Below are 16,962 nucleotides of genomic sequence, written 5' to 3' on the forward strand. Positions count from 1 at the left end.
CTAGCTGCTCAGCCCCTCTCACCAACTGCCATTCTTCATCCAGTCACCCAGGCCTTCTACACAAGGCCCACACACCAACATTCCCCCCAGAACACACACACACAGGCTGAGCGGCTAGGGAAAGAGCAACATAGAAGAAATACCATGACATGAGAATACTACAGAGAACAGAAGGGATAAAGAGTACAAAGGGGGAGACCAGAAGGGTTAGCGATGATAAGATAGTCTAGATGGTGAAAGTGCATGGACAGTGAGACAACAGAAGGGACAGAGATGAATAAGTGATTTCACGGTTTTGAGAGGAAGGTAGGGACAGACAGCAGAGCGGAAACAGAATACAGCAGGGTAAGCGAGAGTAGACAGAATCAGCAGCCAGAGGGGATGTTTTGTTATGTTATATGTTATGTGTGTTTGTTAGGTTATATTATTTTTGCATGGCACGCACATCACCCAGTAGGGTATCCAAGTGCCTACAAAGGGTGGTGCTGCTGTGGCTGGAGCCAATTGGAAGAGTCTATTGGAAGAGCCAGGTTTTCAGCTTTTTGCTGAAATTGGTGATGAAGCTCAGCTGTAGAAGGGGATGTTGTTCCAGGCTTGGGGGCCAGGTAGGAGAAGGAGGGCCTCCAGCTTTGGCTTGGTGGATGTGGGTGGTGTGGACGAGGAGAAGATGCAATGAGCAGAGACGCCTAGTAGGTGTGCGGAACTGGATGCAGCTGTTGAGGTCTGCTGGGCCTTGCTTGTGTAGTGCCTTGTAGCTGTGTGTGAGGAGCTTGAAGAGGGAGCATTTGTGGATCAGGAGCCAGTAGAGGTCTGTGAGGTGCTTGGATATGTGAGAGCAGAGTGGGAGCTTGGGAGTGAGTCTGGCTGCTGCATTCTGTCTGATTTGGGAGGTGATGCCTACTTACTGGGCGTTGCTGTAGTCTATTCTGATAGTGATCAGTGTTTGTGTGAAAGATCGTCATGTGTCCAATAGTATCCAGCTAAACACTTTCTTGAAAAGTTTGAGGGACTGCAAACAGGTGGAGGCAATGTTGATCCGATTGCTCTTTGATATTTTATTGGTAATCACAATCCCTAGGTTCCTGGTCGACTTGGATGGCCTACCAGTTGGTCCTAGATGTGAGAGCACCAGGCTGGGACCAGAGAGGGGGCCTTTTCTGGATAGAATCACTTCCGTCTTGTCTGTGTTGAGTTTCAGGCAGTTGTTTTTCATCCAGTTCGCAATCTTTGACATGCAGCTGACAAAGTTTGGCTGGTGTTCTCAGTGTCTTGGGAGAGGAAGAGGATGAGCTGGGTGTGATGATGTTGCTGAGTGGGTCGTATAAATGTTGAATAATGTAGGGCTGACTGAGGAGCCTTGAGGAATGCCGTAGATCAGGCTGGAGGCAGTGGATGAGTACAGGGCTAAGCTGACTGTTTGGGTGGGTCCTGATTAAGAAGCTGAATTAAAGAAACACAGACAATTGTCAACTTTTATAGGCAGTGTTTACACATGTGAGACAGAAGCATGAGAGAATTTGCAGCATGTTGAATATACAAAACTTTCACCAGTTTTTTGTACACGAAAACCACAAAAAGGTGTGTAAACACGTCATGAGACAGAAAAAGGTGATTTCTTCATTATTATAGACGAGAACTTGGTGTGTTGTTGATCAAGAAGATGCAGGAATTACACAAGCATTAAGTGTCGAGCCAATCACAGTGAAAACAAGCATTTGCAATGCAATAGATCTCGCATTAGGAAAGTTTGAGCTAATGGTATTGTAAATGACAAATACAAGTAGTCTTGAATCCACCTCGGGCATCTTTAATCCACTGCCGGACAATCCCTATCCCTTTATCTCACTGTTGCATGTTCCTTCTTTCTCCCTTTGACGATTTTGAGCTATTGGTATTGTAAATGACAAATATTTTATTTATGTTTTGGTTTTGAAAATAGCGAAATTAATAGCTTTGTCATTTACAATGCCAATAGTTTTAACTTTCGCAAACGTGACACCTATAGCATTTGTAATGCAATATGTGTTGTATTTACATGACTTAGATGTATTAATATTACAAATAACAATGGCTTTTGTTTTTTTTAATAATTAATGCTTAAATAAAAGTTATTGTAATTTATAATGACAATAGCTTAAACTTTTGAAAATAACGTTTTGGAAGATTATGTTCAGTGTATTTTATTGTGATGAAAATCCAAGAACAGCAGTGAAATATTAACATATTTTTGTGACATTTGTAATAAAGCTTGAAACATTGAGAGAACATATTAGAACCAGTTGTTCTTGAATGGTTGCACAGAGTGATGCTGTGGCCTTCAGTGGTGCTGAGTGATGCTGTGGCCTTCAGTGGTGCTGAGTGATACTGTGGCCTTCAGTGGTGCTGAGTGATGCTGTGGCCTTCAGTGGTGCTGAGTGATGCTGTGGCCTTCAGTGGTGCTGAGTGATGCTGTGGCCTTCAGTGGTGCTGAGTGATGCTGTGGCCTTCAGTGGTGCTGAGTGATGCTGTGGCCTTCAGTGGTGCTGAGTGATGCTGTGGCCTTCAGTGGTGCTGAGTGATGCTGTGGCCTTCAGTGGTGCTGAGTGATGCTGTGGCCTTCAGTGGTGCTGAGTGATGCTGTGGCGTTGAGTGGTGCTGATTGATGCTGTGGCATTCAGTGGTGCTGAGTGAGTAAGTAAGTAAGTAAGTACATTTATTATGCTTGATTAATTAAAACCTTGCATATAGCACATAACAATAAAATCAAGGTTACAATGAATGAGGAGTTTACAAGACTAAAATAAGTAGATTAAAAAAAGAAAATGAAGAAAAAAAAATCAATTGTGCAATTAATACTCAGTCACTGAAAAGATTTGATAAAATATATCACTTTGAACTGATGAGAAGCATATGTGCGGCATGAGACCGCTGTCTAATGGCCCTGCTTGCAGTTTGCAGTACCAATTTAGGAAACCATGAGATACATTTACTAGGCAAGATCTTGAAGAGCCAGGGCCGTTGAGCGGATCTAGTCAATGACGACTGAGGATGCATTTTTCAGCCTTTTTTCTGTTAGTTCATAGAATTTTGCAAGACGGCAATTGAGCTGTACTAAAGTTGGGTTAAAGCACAGCATCACCGCCTGTCTGCAAGAGCTGACGCCGTGCAGATTAAAGAATGGTTTCAACAAGGAGATCCGTATGTCCTTTAATTTCTTGCAGATATATATAATATGGATAAGATTCTCCGTGCCGCAGGTGCACAGACGACAAGACTGTTCGCCTCTCTTTCTTTCCCAAGGTGGTAGAAATGGGTTAATCAGGCCAACCCCCAGCCGAAGTCAGTGGTGCTGAGTGATGCTGTGGCATTCAGTGGTGCTGTAGCGTTGAGTGGTGCTGAGTGATGCTGTGGCATTGAGTGATGCTGTGGCATTGAGTAATGCTGTGGCTTTGAGTAATGCTGTGACGTTGAGTGATGCTGTGGTGTTGAGGGATGCTGTGGCATTGAGTGATGCTGTGGCATTGAGTGATGCTGTGGTGTTGAGAGATGCTGTGCACTGAGTGGTGCTGTGGCATTGAGTGGTGTTGTGGCATTGAGTTGTGCTGTGGCGTTGAGCGGTGCTGTGGCATTCAGTGGTGCTGAGTGAATCTGTGGCGCTGAGTGATGCTGTGGCATTGAGTGATGCTGTGGTATTGAGTGGTGCTGTGGTGTTGAGTGGTGCTGTGGTGTTGAGTGGTTCTGTGGCGTTGAGTGGTGCTGTGGCGTTGAGTGGTGCTGAGTGATGCTGTGGCGTTCAGTGATGCTTTGGCATTGAGTGATGCTGTGGCGTTGAGTGATGCTGTGGCGTAGAGTGATGCTGTGGCATTGAGGGATGCTGTGCGCTGAGTGGTGCTGTGGCATTGAGTGGTGCTGTGGCATTGAGTGGTGCTGTGGCATAGAGTGGTGCTGTGGCATAGAATGATGCTGTTGCGTTGAGGGGTGCTGTGGCATTCAGTGGTGCTGAGTGATTCTGTGGCGCTGAGTGATGCTGTGGCGTTGAGTGGTGCTGTGGTGTTGAGTGGTGCTGTGGTGTTGAGTGGTGCTGAGTGATGCTGTGGCGTTGAGTGATGCTGTGGCATTGAGTGATTCTGTGGCGTTGAGTAATACTGTGGCGTTGAGTGATGCTGTGGCGTTGAGTGGTGCTGTGGCATTGAGGGGTGCTGGGGCATTCAGTGGTGCTGAGTGATTCTGTGGTGCTGAGTGATGCTGTGGCGTTGAGTGATGCTGTGCCGTTGAGTGATGCTGTGGCATTGAGTGGTGCTGTGGTGTTTAGTGGTGCTGTGATGTTGAGTGGTGCTGTGGCGTTGAGTGGTGCTGTGGCATTGAGTGGTGCTGAGTGATGCTGTGGCATTGAGTGATGCTGTGGCATTGAGTGATGCTGTGGCGTTGAGTAATGCTGTGGCATTGAGGGATGCTGTGCGCTGAGTGGTGCTGTGTGTAGAGAGAGAGAGAGGGGGGTTTATTGAGAGATAGAGAGAGATATATAGAGAGAGGGGTTTTGAGAGAGAGAGAGAGGGGGAGAGAGAGAGAGAGAGAGTTGTGTATAGAGAGAGAGAGAGAGCGGTGTTTAGAGAGAGAGTTAGAGAGAGAGAGGTGTTTAGAGACAGAGCGAGATAGAGTAGGAAGGGAGAGAAATTGGTGGTTTGGGAGGTGGGGGGGAGCGGAAGGGATTCCTTGGGAGCAAATGGGTGCGAGGCTACGCGCACCTCACACGACTGGATAACATGAAGTGCACGTGAAGTCTGGTGCTGCGAGGCTGATGGGTTTGACGAATGGGAGCGAGGCTGATGGGTTTTGTGCACGCGCGTCTCACACGAGTGCACCACATGAACTGGATGTAATCCGCTTGGAATCCGCTTGGTCAAAGAGTTTGTTTCCCCTACAATATATCGGAGCTATAAATAGCTCGACCTAAAAACACCTTGTGGTATATGCGTGATGCAAGATGGTGACAGGTAAGGTGTCTACAAATCCTGGTGGCTGGGATCCTCAAATGTGTCAATACAGGGGTTTACACAATACCTGTGCAATCAATTGTTGGCATTTGGCCTTTGATAAGTGGACATAGATTGACACATTCCTTGCTTGGAAAGTATGGCCGCAACTTCATATGAAAATTGTACATCTTGTGACATATCATTGTGTTAGGTAAAAGGACATAAGTTAAGAAATATTACCTTTTCAGCACATTCCACAGGCCAGTCCTTATCATCATTGAGTATCACAGGACAAGACTACAACTACTTTGGGTCCCACACTGTAAGGAACCTACCTCGGGTCCCACCCTGTAGACCTACCTCCACTGCTGCTGTTGGGCCCCCACTCTACCACCCACCTCGGTTGCACTTTATTTCTGAGGGATTCTCTTCTGCATTGCCTCCAGTGTGAGTACCTAGGGTTCTCTGGTGATTCTTTTGTTTTTTTGCAAACTCTTTATTGAGATTTTTGCTACAGCTGAGCAGTTGTCACAGCCATATGAAAAAGACAATTGACTTGAGATAGGTAAATTTCTCTGGAACTTAGGCTGCGTTCTGCACATTGCTACTCGGCTAACATTTGAGGGTAAATATCAAAGCACTGAGGATGATTTTGCATTGAAACACAGTGTGTGTTAGTGTTGATCGTATGTGTCGAGCTTTATTCCCGTATGACTTGGGGCCACAGTACTAGATAATGAAGTGTGTGAACCTTAAAAGATAAGAGGGGGAAAAACTATGGGGGAGGCAAAAAAGTAAACAGCATCACAAGAAAGATCTGGGAGGATTACCTCAAGGGAACCATGTGTCGGCAGGGGGCCTCCTGGAGCCGTGGCACCCACTGGACCGGCCTCTTGTAGGGGGCATGCAATGTCATCCTCCCATGTTTGCCGGAGAGGTGTCAAAGAGAACCCCACATGTTCCCTGGTGGCTTTATACCGCTGCGTGATCAGATGACACCCGTTGCCGGGGTGTACAGGGTGTCTATGACAGCATGGCGGGGAGAGCGGAACACAGGGCTTTCCCGCATCCGGCAAGCTATTTAGGTTTATGCCAGCCGGACGTGCAGCGAAGCGTAAGTGGTGACTCGCCTGCACTCGGCAGCCCTGCTTTGTGATTTACTGCTATATGCCAATTGTGATCTATTGCTGCTCCTAGAAATGAATCTCTGACAAAATATTGATTACAAAAATATCTACCTACAAAAATATCGCAACAAAAATATCGATTACAAAAATATCGACATGCTATCTCTAACAAGGTAAGTACAAAAATATAGAAAAAGAATTATCGATGTCAAAAATATCTTTATTAAAAAAATATAGTTTTTTAAATTAAAAAAAATGTAATATAAATAAAATAATACTCATAAATGTAATAAACATAGTTAAAAATATGTTATAATATTTAAAATTATTAAATAATACATAATTTAATTAAAAAAAAATTATATAAATATAATACATAGTATATGCTTCCTTGATACTAACTTTTAAAAATAATTTTAATAAGTTATAAATAAATAAAAATATTATAAATTACAAATAAATGAATACACATAAAATAATAATACAAATAAAAATTAATAAAAATTTAAAACAAATTAAAAAAAGTAAGTAAATGTTGGATAGCGTAGGGGTAAAAATGACTATTTCCACTCCAGAGAGTGCTACAGTAGAGAAAGTGTTGGATAGCGTAGGGGTAAAAATTACTATTCTCACACCTGAGAGTGCAACAGTAGGTAAAGTGTTGGATAGCGTAGGGGTAAAAATTACTATTCCCACTCCAGAGAGTGCAACAGTAGGGAAAGTGTTGGATAGCGTAGGGGTAAAAATTACTATTCCCACTCCAGAGAGTGCAACAATAGGGAAAGTGTTGCACAACGTAGGAGTAAAAATTACTATTCCCACTCCAGAGAGTGCAACAGAGGGGTAAGTGCTGGATAGCGTAGGGGTATTACTAACATCGAGATTAGTAACATCGATATTAGTAACATAGATATTACTAACATCGATATTAAACATATCGATATAACTTACCTTCTATATTATGTCCCTTCGATATTTAAACATCGACATTATTGTATGTCGATATTTAAAACTCGATATTTTGTCTGCCTACCCCTAGACATACCTATCGCTGCTGAACTACCGAGTAACATGTACTATTTAATACTTTGTTTGTAAATCTGCCGCCTACCGTTCTGCCTGCACTTTTAATGGGATTTTAAACTTTGCTATTTGCACTTGTTGAATTGTATTTTAAATTTGACTTATCCTCACTGGCAACTGTCCCGCCTCCTGTGTCTCCGATTCCCCGGTCCAACACGGTGTTTGCCGATTGATTGGAGGGAACTGGATACCACTATCTGTCCCGGCTGAACCCGCCTGACTTCTGGCGGGGAGAGCGGAACACAGGGCTTTCCTGCATCCGGCAAGCTATTTAGGTTTATGCCGAGCCGGACGTGCAGCGGACGCGCGCAGCAAGCGAGCCGCCGGCGCGCCAAAGGCGCGCCAAAGGCAAGCCCATCTGCGCCCGTTCGCGCCCCAGATGCGACCGGCGCAGGCCACGCTGCCGGCAAGATTTCGCACGGCCAGTGTATAAACTACACAAAAGACGCACTATTAGCGATGAGGAGGGAACCGTGCGTATGCCCCCCTTTTCAAATATCTGGTTTCTGGCAGCAACCTAGGAAGACATGTCCCTTATGTGGTTGGGAGGGCTTTACCTCTACTACCCAGCAGCCTTCAAATAAAGGGACTGGGGGAAACCTAGGCTCTGGTAATTCCACCTATGGCCACAGCAAAAAACAACTTTGCGCCCTACTTCTCAACACCCCGTCTCTGAAAAAACACGCTCTTAATATCCACGATCTACTAGTGGATAGATCGCCGGATTTTCTATTTTTAACTGAGACATGGCTGTGCGAGACATCTAATCCTACCTTAGCATTGGCTATCCCTACGGGTTACCAGATTATCAGGAAAGACCGCCAGGTTAGCATAGGGGGTGACATCGCCATTATCTTTAAAAACCACTACTCCTGCTCTACTATGCCCGAGGTTGAAGTGAAGGGCACGGAATGCCTCGGCTTTCACCTTGTGATATCACCTCATCAGTCCATAGCGGGTATCCTAATTTATAGACCTCCGGTGCATGCTGGCAGGTTTCTAGCGACAATCGACGACGCTGCTTCGCCTTTTGTCCTCAAATATATAATCATTGCCTGGTGCTGGGTGATTTTAATCTACATATGGATGTTCCAGAAGATACGGACTCAGACAGATTACTAGACACACTGGAGGCGCTAGACTTGGATCCTTATGTCTCCTCTCCTACTCATGAAAAAGGCCATACCTTAGACCAGATCTTTTCTACAATCACACTAGGCATGAGTCAACCCCTTCCTCTTGTCTGGTCTGACCATTTTCTTCTTGAGTTCACATGTGAGAAGACTACTAACCCTACCAAGGCTCCAGGGAATTGCAAAAACATTAACAACAGACCCTTTCACTTAATCACACTGGACGCACTTCTAAAGGCCCTTAAAAAGCACCCGATCATTCTCAGCGGGGACCTAGAGAAAGAAGTCGAGGACCTCAATGACTGGCTATTGTGCCGGGCTGGGGAACTTGCCCCCCCGCCTCTCACTCTGATAAGACGACCAGGCCATCCGCCCCCTGGTTTACCACTGCTCTCAAAGAAAGTAAGAGATCATGCAAGCATCTCGAAAGGGTCTGGCGGAAAAACTTTGACCTTAATGATAAAATCACGTACAAACAGGCATTAAAGACCTATTTCAAACAAGTCCTGGAGGCAAAAAAAACTCTCTAGGCTGCCAAGATCGAACGTGCGCCGAACAAAAACAAGGACATTTTTAAAATTGTCAGCAATTTCTCCTCCCCGACAGTAGTAGCCAAGTCATTTTCTCCCACTGAAGTATGGACGAGTCACATGGCGTCCTATTTCCATGATAAAATCGTAAGCATTCAGGAATCCTTCCTGAACTCTCCTCGAGCTCAGAGTGACAAGGGTGTGCCTAGTCCCCCTCAAAATCAAGTTACGGGTCCTTCTTTGGAACAGTTTCCACTGATCCCAATGGAACAAACTCTTGGAGTCATGAAGGGCCTCAAATCCGGCTCTCCCTCTGACCCTTGCCCTGCGCACACATTGGCATCTATCGTGGATATCACTAAGCGTCTAACTACAGACCCATATCACTGCTTCCCTTCATGCTCAAAGCCCTGGAAAAAGTGGTGAACAAGGTCACCACAGAGTTTATCGAAACCAACTCTTCACTCCAACAGAGTCAGTCAGGATTCAGGGCCAACTTCAGTACTGAGATGGCACTCCTGGAAGTATCTGAAGCTATAAAAGAGGAAGTGGACAGAGGTGGCAAAGCCATACTGATACTCCTGGACTTATCTGCGGCGTTTGATACCGTCCCCCATGATCGCCTCCTGCAGCGACTCCGGGAGTGCAGGTTTGGGGGTACGGTACTCAACTGTTTCACCTTCTTTTTAAAGGACCGCCAGCAAACAGTATGGGCTAAACCTTTTGCTGCCCCGATCCCACCCCTTGAGGTGGGTGGGTCCCAGGGCTCTATTTTGAGCCCTATCCTATTTAATCTGTACATGACACCCCTCGCAACTCTGGCTGAGAACCATGGTGCAAAAATCGTATTGTATGCCGAAGATACGCAACTGCTCTTTACCAGCGGCAAAGACATGGACTTCAAGGGCGACACGATTAACAACTGCCTTACAAAGGTATTCTCCTGGCTCCAGCACAACCAGCTTAAATGCAATCCTGGTAAATCGGAGATTATCTTCTTCGGGCACCGCCCCAGCAACCTCTGGCGCAGTTGGTGGCCCGCTGACATGTCTCCTCCCACGTCTCCTGTAAAGACAGTGAAAAATCTGGGGTTGAAGCTCGATGAAAATCTCTCCATGCAGGCACAGATCCAATCTGTGACGGGGTCGTGTTTTGGTCTGCTTAAAATGCTGAAACAGTTTCTGCCCCTCTTATCTATCTCCCACAGAAAAACTGTGGTCCAGGCACTAATAATCTCCAGTTTGGATTACGTGAATATACTCTATCTGGGTCTGCCTGAGTATCTACTGACTAGACTACAGGTGACTCAGAACACCGCAGCCAGAGCCATACTCATGTTGGGTCCCAGAGCCCGTATGGTTGCACAGTTGAAGTCTCTTCATTGGCTCCCTGTCCGCAAGAGGATTAATTTTAAAGCCATAGTCGTGGCTTTTAAGGCCCTCCACGGCTTAGGTGCTGGGTACATTACAAAAAGAGTTCAATTTTATCATCTTCACCGTGCCCTCAGGTCAGCAGCACTGCAACTGGCTCGGACCCCCAGATACTTTCGGGCACGTATCGGGCAGTCGCTCTTTCCAGGTGCAAGCAGCCAAGTTGTGGAACAATCTACCTATCGATCTAATGTTAACTCAGGATCTCCTGGGGTTCAGGAAATCTCTAAAAACGTGGCTGTTTCAGCGGTAGACCTCAGTGCTTGGCTCCCTTTATCGGGCTGAGCCTTCATCCTGCTTCAGAGCCGGGACACTCAATCGAGTAGATATGCGCTCTGCAAATAAACTTTTAACATAACAGGGGTGAGGGTTCTTTATCTACTGTGTGCCATACGAGTCGGCATGTAGCCAGCAGCAGTCCATAAAAAAGGAACTGGCCCGGGGGGATATCATAGTCTTGACAAAGCTGGTCATAAGCAAGCAGATGGTGGTACTGGAATAGATTTTATGGCATGATACAGAAGCTAACATTATGCAAATCTCCTTCATTACCAGCTCACAGCAGCAACAATGAAGAATACAGAACTTCAAGTAACATTCTAACATATTATAAAGTCCCTCTATGCGAAGCCATCTTCCTTCTTTTTTCTGCTGCTCACAAGATAAGTACCTTTTATTTCCTTTGGAATACAAATGTCTTTATACCCCTTATTGAGACCCTAGAACCCCACCCCTACACCCTACTAAAGCTCACAATAACGAATTATCGGGGAGGGGGCTTAACAACGACCTTTTCCTTATTTCTCTCTGTCGCTTCAGGCTGGAAAATTGTTTATTCACTAAATAGGACCAGCTTTCTTATAAAGCCACCCCTGCTGCATTCGCACTTTTTCTTCCCTTTCTTTTTAAAAAAAGCCTATCTTCACGAAATACACTGATGAAAAAAGGGTTCAGGCAGATCAGGTCGTTTTACCCCTTTTCTAGGTTTGCCCAGCGTTAGCCGCTTCTCACCCAACCCACGATTACCAAATAAAGAGGCAGGCGCTGGAGACAGAAGGCAGGAAACAGGAGTTTATTTCCGACGGAAACAGAACACGTCAAATCAGACAACAGGGTATCTTCTCGAGGTGCTCTAACAAGTTTCTCTATGGCTCCGTCTTTTATACACAGGTTTATGATGTACAAACATTCCTTATTGTAATAAAGACACTTTGAAGTACGAAAAGGCATGTTTGGAATCCCAGCTTCAGGCCTATTCCCATACCGGTCGCTCTGATGTTGTTTTCCCCTCCCAAATGTAACATGTGATTGTAATCTGCAGCCGGACGTCCCAACAGGACACGAGGGCAAGAGGGGGTGGTCAGATCTAAGGTTGGGCAGGCGATAAGATCACGTTTCGCAATGCGGGCCGGAGGGGGTACATCCACGAGACCTAGTTTTATGATATGGGACTGGGTCGAGAGGCCAGGTGTAGCCGGGGGGGGTCATCAGAAGAGAGGAAGGGTGTTCCTGGGAGGAATGCAGGGGTGTCGGTCAGATCTAGGGGTGTGAAGGCCTTGATCAATCACCGCTCTTCTGATGTGAGGCGAGGTCCTACTGTAGGGAGCAATAAACTGCATCTGTTGGACTAGGTGATGGCCTGGGATCAGGCCGGGCAATCGGGCAGGGAGGTTACCAAAAGGGCCTGTTCTATGGGTAGGATGAAAGAGCGAGGGGGTAGGGGTTCAGCACGGAGACAAGGTCGTGTTTAGTGATGCGTTTATGGCCCGAACAGGAGAGACCGGGAGTTGTCGGGGGGGGGGGATACTTGCGACGCTGGGGGAGAGAGAGAGAGAGAGAGAGAGAGAGAGAGAGAGAGATGCAGGCTATTGGCAGTGGGCAGAGAGGTCATGACACACAAAATGGCTACTATCTATGTTCGTGATGGGGCCTAAAAGGGGACAAGATGGCGGGGCCACTGTGCAGTGACTTTCGCTTTACCTTCAACAGTGGCGAGGGTGAACACAAATGAACGCCGCTTATGTACATATACATTGTCATTTTCCACAGTCGCCGCTTTTTACATAAGATAGGTCATTTCCGTGTTTATCATAACTGACGGGGTGTACATATAGTCGTGTGTTGTCAATGGAATAGCGTTTGTCAATACTGGTGGATTTGCATATAACCGTGTGCAGTTGATGCGACATACGAGGTGAAATACATATAAATTTACATTTGTCGTATTTAAAAAAAGTCACAGATGAAACATTTTACAGGCAAAAAGTGGTTGAGGGAGGAATTTAGTCCAATACAAGCAATTATTCACGGGGGTGTAGAAAGTTCCGAAACAAAAAGGGGGGGGGGGGGGTCTTCGTTATGGTGTCCTTTTTTTTTTTGTAGCGAGCCATCCCTGGTAGGCTCTGGTAGTTCGTTTTCTTCCGTTGGCGCTGTTGAGCACCGGCGGTGGAGCTATAGGTCCAGCTCGGGTCCTTCTTTACACGTCGCAGGGTGTGATCTGTCCTTTGCCGTTAGGCCACAGTCCTGTTTCCTAACTAATCTCTCTTAAGGGTGCCTTATGCTGGGCACCTGCATTTCTTTCTCCGAGTCAAAATCCACGTGGAAAGGATAAAAGGGGGTTTTGTCGGATAATCGAGGGAGGAGAGGGCGGAGTGGGACCGGATCTTTGAGACGGACCAAGGGAGCAAAAGGGTGATGCGCAGGCAGTTCCATCAATCGGGCTCAAAGGGGCGGGGACTTCTGGCACGCGTGGGTCAACAAGTAGAGGGCTTCAAGGCAGCCCTCCATTCCTTCGTTTTCTGCGTTTGAGAGTGGTGCATCGTCCCGCGTCCCGTTGCTCTGCGGCTCCATCTTAGGTCGAGGTCACACGCGCCTCATGATCTGTGGCCAGGCTGTGCGTCACGTCCAGCCCCTCTCCTCCGGTGACTGTGTATCCTTGAATGGGTACAAAACAGGTTTTAGCGAACTGGCAAGAGAAGGCATTTATACATTTCAATTCCGTCCCAGATCTAGGTAGTTGGGGGTACGTTTCATCGGTCACGGTCAGGAGTTATCACTGTGGAGCATGTATACAGGCATGTCTACTGAGTTTGTACTAAGTCTATTTGGCGTCCATTCATGACGTATGTGGCTTTCTGACCCTGGCCCTGGCAGTCTTCTATCAACGTGAGAGAGAGGGAGAGTGGCTAAACATTCTTTTCTCGGGGGGGAGGGGGGGCAACAGTTAATCGGGGTCATCAGTTATACTTCGTGTTATGGAGCTGGGGCCAATCGGAAGAAAACGGGGACGTTTTGGACATCCGTACTTGGGTGCAGAGGGGTGGGGCAATCTGGGCATTGTTTCTAGCGAGCCGAGAACAGAAAGCCACTGACGTATAGTCCTCCTGTAAGAAGGCCAGATTAGGGGACTTCAGTCGTCTAACCTGTCCTTTCCTTCATAGCCAATTCAAGTTCCATCATTTTACAGAAAGGAGAGGTAGTAATATGGCAAATTACAATTGTTTTAGTTTCTGTCAATTTGCCGAACACCTCTGTGTTCGAAAACCAATTAGGCTCGTGCCGGCGGGGCACAACGTTACTACGCAAAGGAAGAGGGAACAGGGGGGAGGGGGACCCTCGGAGGGAGAGTCGTCCGCATTTTAAATAAACTATTCGGTACACGTACAACATGAAGAGAGAGAGAAAGAGAGAGAGAAACGTGTACAATAATAGGCCATTTAATGCGCACACAACACAAAACAGTAGGGGTCATGTTATATAGAAACACAGACTGAGGGACAACGTAAATCCATATACTACGTACACATGAATTCAGGCGGGGGGTACATGTATTATATACAGAACTCAAGACAACACATAGAACAGTACTTGGCCAAAGATATTTCCTCCTGCATGCTGCGCGTCCTTAGTATCCTATTTAATTCGCTTGGCTGTCTTTTGCTGTTGGCCTCTGTTGCAAATACTTACACTTTCGTCAATTGTTCGCGAACTAACCTGGTCGGGCTAGTACTTATGGTGGGATCTTTGAATCGTTATTAGCGAATGGGTATCCAGGCTGAGGCAACAGAGGGTGTCAGTCGGGGGAACAATGGGCAGCTTCGAGTTTCATGTCCATGAGGGTGCAAGAAGGAGGTGGTGAATCTTAAACATTGACAATATTCTTAGTCTTCCAGGAGGAGGCTACTTGGGTAAACCTCACCCTGGAATAGCCCTGAACCTTCCCCTATTTAGTTATCGTATGAACCTACTCGTAGGTGCACGTCATTCTTGGTTGCATTATTCGGGGGCCGGTTGGAGTCATATTTTTGTCATACTGCAATAACCCATCAAGTTTCTGTTTCGGCCCTCCCCTTCCAGTCGTTGAGTTCAGAGAGAGGGAGATGGTCGTTTCTAAGTAAGGGTGTGTTATATCTATGTTTGCTCGTCGTGTATAGGCACCATGCTCAGACCCCCTTTTTCCCCATTCCATCGGTCGTTCGATCATCACTCAAGTCGTACAAAAACATCTCTCTTATCAAGCCAACGCGTGCAACGTATATCCAGTCGAGTTATACACATCCGGTCATACACGCGTGCATTCATATCACCCAAAATCGTCATGTCCTCAGGGGCAGTCCCCATGGATAATGTATCATTTATCCCCGCGGAACCATGGCGCGTTGCTTAGGTCTTCTCCATACTTTAGTCGATGTTCCGATGTGACCTGCAGAAAGAAGGGGAAAAAGAAGGGGTGGGGGCAGCGTTTTAAGACACATCCGCGCGCATAGGGGCAGCGTTTTAAGACACATCCGCGCCCATAAACCCAAAAGGCTTTTACTTACCACGTATTCGACCTATCTCCGCGGGGTGCAGTCCCTTCCATCTCGGCGTTTTAAGCCCAGAGGGACTGGTAGCGCGGGAGGCATAATCATTGATGGACTGCACATTGCATGGATCGCTCACGTGTGGTATTGCGGATCTTGTGTGGGGGGGGGTCAAAACAAAAGGGCAGTCAGTGTAAAGTGGGGTTGAACTCGTGTTCTCCTTCGAGGAGGCGGGGTGGTCTACAGTGGTACCGGGTCTGGTTTAGGGGCATCTGAAACAATTTCCCTGAGATATGTGGCATACAAAGCAAAACAGAACACCGGGACCTTTATCGATTGCCTTATGTTGCACAAAAGTAAAAAAACACACGCAACAAACTTGGACCATTCACATTTTCAATATTTCTGGGTACTTTGCTTTTTTTTTTTTTAACCTTTCAGTAATCGACTTGCTTTATTTCGCCTGTATTTTACGTAGATCGGAAACAATGGCTATGTATTCGAACTTACCAATCCAAGAGCCACGACTATATTTGTTTTTCACAAAATCTTTATTTAAAAAATGTTGACGTACAAATGCAGGCCTACAACCACGTGGGCCAGCCACGGAGCAGACTGGAACTGTACATGAGGGCATATTTATCTGAGGAAAACATAACTGAGTCGGTGGTCGTTTTATTTCATCAAGGTACGATAAGTGCAATAAAATCATATAGAAAATTCATTGTGGGCAAGTACCATCAGTGTCAAAAAGATTCGAACTTTCAATAATACTGTAATCAATGATGCGTCAGAACTTAATATCAAATTCATTGTTCGAATGTTCAAGCAATACTCATCCCCTCCCGCCATGTGCTTCAAAAACTGCATACATATCTCATGATATCAAGTCTGAGCATCTGGAACACAACAGGGAATTGCGAGTTTCGTTCGTACCGGCGCCATTTTGGGTGGGGTCAGGCGGGTCCAAGTATAGTCAAAATGTCTCCACCAACTCGGGGTTGGACCAGAACCTCTTTCGGCAGTCCAGAGGTTTCGTTAAGGGGCAACAGAAGGGACCGGTGACATGAACCATCAATCAAAGAAAAGGGAGGGGCAACAATCTTTCCTACCGGGTCGTACTGATGTTCCACCGGAACTGATCAATTCAGTAGTCTGCAGGATTTTTGGTCATTCAAACTGAGGCTGGCGTCAGCATGAGAGCGCCAACGTCTCGTGGCTACGTCTTGGTCGTTCTGCGGGCAATCATGGCAGTCATTTCCCATCGGGGGCGGTCGGGGCCCCGCGGAGGTCGAGGGCCCTCCGCAGCTCTCGTAGAATCTTCAAAGCTGAGGAGAACGCCTTCTGGACAGGGGCCCATTTTCTGGTTGACAGGCGACCAGGCCAACTTTTCACGCCAGGCCTATTCCTGCAAAGTCAACCGCCATTTTTAGGAGTTCTGCAGCTACCGGCAGTCACTGGGTCAAATGAGCAGACGGACTCCAGCCTGCTGGGCGAGGTGTCGTAGCACCGCCACAGTGGACGAGACCCTGCTGGGTGAGTGGAGCGTCGCTATACCGCAAGAGTGGACGAACCCTTTGCCGGGTGCGTGGAGCGTCCCTGCACCGCAAGAGTGGACGAACCCTTTGCCGGGTGCGTAGAGTGTTGGGGTGCAGCTGAGGGGCCTCCACCTGGGGAGGCGGGAGAGGCTCGTCCGCGCCGCCTCTCCCTCCCAGTGCACCCCACGGCGTTTCGCTGACATTTGTTATGGCCGGACCAGGCGATGAAGAAGAGGGGGGGGTCGGAGGCATATGCAAGACACCCCCCCCCGTGGCCTGCAAGGCGCCGGGAGAAGAAGGGAATGGGAGGACCAGTACATTCCGGGTCGGGCCCATGCCTTCTCCGGCCGATGGCGGCCGGCCG

Source organism: Lissotriton helveticus, chromosome 12, assembly GCF_964261635.1.
Source record: "Lissotriton helveticus chromosome 12, aLisHel1.1, whole genome shotgun sequence".
In the NCBI taxonomy this organism is placed as follows: Eukaryota; Metazoa; Chordata; class Amphibia; order Caudata; family Salamandridae; genus Lissotriton; species Lissotriton helveticus.